Below are 4556 nucleotides of genomic sequence, written 5' to 3'. Positions count from 1 at the left end.
TGGTATTTACTAGCCAAGGAAGATTAGACATATGTCTTATAATGGTGAACTGTCAGACACAATTTTCATATGCCCCACTGTACTTTTCAGGTTATGTAAAATCTACCCTTAATGCCTAAATCTATTTTACACATAAACACAAAGCATTTTTTTTTTGCATGTTCTGACATCCTCTTACTTCTCAAAAACATAACTTCCAATGTCTCTCAGGGGAAATTTTAATGCAATTTAGTCAGAGCTTTGTCAGGAGTTGTCTGTCATTTTGGAAAATCACCCTGCAGAAGGCAAGGTCACTCATGGTATTTTCCCCACTGCCACATTACCCTCCTGTTATCAGTCTACATTTGTGGTGGTCACATTCTCAGATGTGTATGTATAGATAAATAGCTCAGATTATTTATTATGTCTTCTAAGGTCACGTCAAAGCACTCACATTTTGAAATGTATATTATTTTATACATTTATCTTCATTTCATAGTAAAGGTGACATACTGTCACCATTTTTGTTTTTGTTTTTTGGAAAAGTACGGATTCACTTCAGGATAGTGAAGGGGACATTATAAAATGTCTTCTAAAAACCTGGTGTTGAGTCTAAAAGTGTTGAGAATTCTGCTATGTACCATTGTCCTTAAAATAATCTGTCCTTAAAACAATACTTCACTCAGGCCACACTTTCAAAATCCCCACAGTCCTTAAGATCACTTTCCAGTCGGGGGCCTGGTTGGCTCAGTAGTTTAAGCATCCCACTTCCTCTCTGGTCATGATCTCACAGCTCATGAGTTCAAGCCTAGCATCAGGCTCTCTGTTCTCAGAGCAGAGCTCACTTCAGATCCTGTCTCCTTCTTTCTCTCTCTATCCCTCCCCGACTAGCACATGTTTGTTCTCTCTCTCTCTTCCCCCAAAATAAAATAAACTTAAAAAAAATCCCTTTCTAGTATGTCTTTTCTTGTCTACTAACAGTGGCTAAAACTTCCAGTGCTATGAGAAAAAAGGGTGACAGCAATCATTTTTTCACCATTAAATATGATGTTATTAGCTGCAGATATCTGGTCGATGCTCTTTATCAAGTTAAGGTTATAAGGTCATTCCCCTATATTTTTAACTCATTGAAAAATTTTTGTAATGAATGGGTGTTGGATTTAATCAAATGCTTTTTGCTGTGGTAATGGATATGGTAATGATTTATCATATGATAATATGATTTTCCTTCTTTTATTTTTTCTTAAAAGATTTCATTTTATTTTTTTTAACATTTATTTTTAAGAGACTTAGAGAGACAGAGTGTGACAGGGAGGGGCAGAGAGAGAGGGAGTCACAGACTGAAACAGGCTCCAGGCTCTGAGCTGGCAGTCAGCACAGAGCCCGACGCGGGGCTCGAACCCACGAACCGTGAGATCATGACCTAAGCGAAAGTCGGACGCTTAACCGACTAAGCCACCCAGGCGCCCCGAAAGAGCCCAGTTTGTAATTAAGTTAAAAGTAGGGGTGCCTGGGTGGCTCAGCCGGGCAAGTGTCCAACTTTGGCTCAACTTATGATCTCACAGTTTATGAGTTTGAGCCCCTCATCAGGCTCTGTGCTGACATGACAGCTCATTGCCTGGAGCCTGCTCAGATTTTGTGTTTCCCTCACTCTCTCTCTCTGCCCCTTCACCACTTGTACTCTTTCTCTAAAAAATAAACATTAAAATTTTTTAAAAGTATAGATTGTTTTGCCCAAATTTATGTTTGTTTTTTTAAATTTTTATTTATTATTTTTTTTAGAGAGAGAGCACCAGGGAGAAGGTAGAAGAGAGAGAATTTAAGCAGCCTCCAATGTCAGCAGAAAGTCCAACATGGGGTTTGATCCCACAACCCTGGGATCATGACATGAGCCAAAATCAAGAATTGGATGCTCAACCAACTGAGCCACCCAGGTGCCACTGGGTTTTAATGTGACACCAGTCAAATTTCCATTGTACATTCACTTAATGGAATACTAAAAGTATTGTTTTAACTTAAAAAATATCTTTAAAAGAATAATGTGAGAATGTATATACGATAAACTCAGTTTTAAGAAACTGTTCAATTAATAACTTTTCAAAATGCATAAAAAGCCTAAAAAATAATGAAAATTTAACTATTGCTATCTCTAGGTAGCATATATTGGGAAGTGGGGGAACTGGCTTGTTTCTCACTACCCATGTCATGATCAACCAGAAAGGAAATACTCAAGTGAAATTTACAAAAACTCAAGGTCAAAAAGTCAGAAGCCACACCTTTCATAACACATATTTTGCAGGTTAATCTAATCATTTCAAAGTATTTTCATTTCTCATAGAAAAGAGGAAAGTATGAATTAGGGTCAAAGGAGAGTTGAAAACAGGCCTTGAGTAGGAGATTGGATACGACGGACCAAATTGTGTGTCAGCTGTGAGAATCACACCACCATAAAGCCTATTCCCATTTTCCCAGGTGGTGGACTCAAATTACTGAAACCCTCTGTCCATGAAGACCTCCCCAACTCACTGCAGTTCTGAGACCCGTGTATACCCCAGCAAGCTACCCAATCACAAACACAAATGAGGCTGTCCAATTGATGTGGAAATCTTGAAGTTTGGAGCTGATGGCCAGGAAAGAATTCTTGAGATGTCTTTGGTGCCCCCCCCCCCCAAAAAAAAGCGTTTTAATAAAGCATGCGGACATGACATGCAGGCAGGAAGAGCTGCACAGGAGTTGTAAAGGGACAACACAAGCCTCCAAGGATTTTGGAAACAAGGTTTCCAGGACCTTGAGGGGGTAGCTGTTGTTAGGTAAAGGTGATTTATTAAACCCTCAGTCACAAGACCCTTCAGATGCAGATCAGTGGGCCGTATGCTTAGAGAATGATAGCTAACATATATCTTGAGAGGTAGAGATAAAGGAAGCTTCCAAAGGAATTTCTCTAATTTAAAAAAGACATACAGAACCCTGGGGGTTTAGGATAATGTTACGCTAAGACTGCCTTTTGCCCTTAGCAAAGTGTCAACTTCCAGGCAGCTGAGCTCTCATAAGACAGTCACTCTGCCTATTTCAAGGACTGGCCAATGGGCTAAAGAAATTTAATTTTTTCTTTTGCCTTTGTTCCCCACATCACAATCACTCAAGCCCACACTTCTGTCCCATCCTGAATCAAGTCACCCCATTCAAAAACCCAAAGCATTTAGGTTATCGCGGACTCACCCACCCAACCAACCAAACATAGGCCACCAAAAATCCCCAAGGAAGGATGCCTGGGTGGCTCAATTCATTAGCAACAGACTTAGGCTCAGGTCATGATCTGACGGTTCATGAGTTCCAGCCCCATTTTGGGCTTTGCACCAAAGTGCACAGCCTGCTCGGGATTCTCGCTCTCTACTGTCTCTCTTCCCCTCCCCTGCTTGCGCTCAATTCTGTCTCTCTCTAAAACAAAACAAAACACACACACACAAAGCCTTCAAGGAGTGATCCCTAGCCCCGCTGACCTACTCCCGTGACACCTTCTCACACCGAAGCCTCCTCTCCCCTCACTTATCACAGATCCCCTAACCCACCGCCAGATGTCCCCAGGCTGTCTTCCTCAACTGGACCCCACCACCCCGCCCACTCGTTGGGCGCCGCCCCTCTAAGCGAGCCCTACAGCCTCCTCAGTGCATCACCAGAAGTTTAAAAGAACGGCACACAACACTTCCGCTTCCGGTGCACCCCGCGCCGACCACGTCTACCGCTAGCTCTTGGGCACCTGGAGATAAAATGGCCTCATCATTCCAAAGACTGGAATTCAGGACCGTGGATACGTGGCAAGGAATGCGGCTGCCCGCATTGAGCGGCTTCCCAATGGGAGCGGCTGTCTTGAAATAGTGCGGGACCGACGCCTCCGCTCACTTCTTCCGCTCTCGGTCCCGCTTCCTCGGAAAGCCTTTCCGGCCCGCGCCTCCGCAACACGTCAGGGCCGCTACGCATGCTCAGTAGCGCGGCCGACGCGCCGCGCCTCCGGGAGCCGCTACGCATGCCCAGTAGCGCGGCCGATGCGCCTCGCCTCCCGACCCGGCACCTCCAGCAGCTGGGATGGTAGCTGGTGCAGTAGGTAGCGGAATCCGGGAAGAGCTCTGATGAAGGGCAGCGGGCTCTGCGGGGGACACAGACCCGTGCACTGAAGAGCTGTAACTCCAGGGTTCGGATAGAGGTTGTGGAAGAGGAAACACGGGCCAGTAGGAGGGGGAAGCCAACCGCGAGGGCAGGCCGAGTGCCTGACCCTGAGAAAGAGGGTCCGGTGGAGGGGTACCGGGAGCCCGGAGCTCAGACGCGAGGGGCTCTCCACGTGGCCGAGGTGCCCGGCTGCAGCAGAGCCGGGGAACTGTTGCGAATCCTAAACCCAGAAAAAGTGCAGCGGTGAGCTAATGCATTTCTGGAAACGTCTGCTGCGCTCCGCAGATCATACGAACCAGCCCTACCCCAAACTCCACAATCTGTTACACATCCTGGGAAATAAAAAGTTCAAGTCCAAAGAAAAGTATACTTCATCTAGACGCCTCCAACCTATCTGTGGGTTGGAGATGTCA

At 45.3% G+C, this 4556-nt stretch overlaps 1 long non-coding RNA gene across 1 annotated transcript in view; it reads right to left on the bottom strand.

The window, feature by feature from the left end:
• LOC120222341 overlaps nucleotides 1-3933 on the bottom strand; it is a 9691-nt gene extending 5758 nt beyond the window's left edge. The window contains exon 1 of the long non-coding RNA XR_005526025.1: nucleotides 3737-3933. This is a non-coding gene — a long non-coding RNA (uncharacterized LOC120222341). The remainder of the gene's footprint in view (nucleotides 1-3736) is intronic.
• Between the last annotated feature and the right edge of the window lie 623 nt (nucleotides 3934-4556).

The sequence above is a fragment of the Hyaena hyaena genome, unplaced genomic scaffold, assembly GCF_003009895.1.
Source record: "Hyaena hyaena isolate Hyena2069 unplaced genomic scaffold, ASM300989v1 scaffold_871, whole genome shotgun sequence".
In the NCBI taxonomy this organism is placed as follows: domain Eukaryota; kingdom Metazoa; phylum Chordata; class Mammalia; order Carnivora; family Hyaenidae; genus Hyaena; species Hyaena hyaena.
This window is presented reverse-complemented; position numbering and strand designations above follow the sequence as displayed.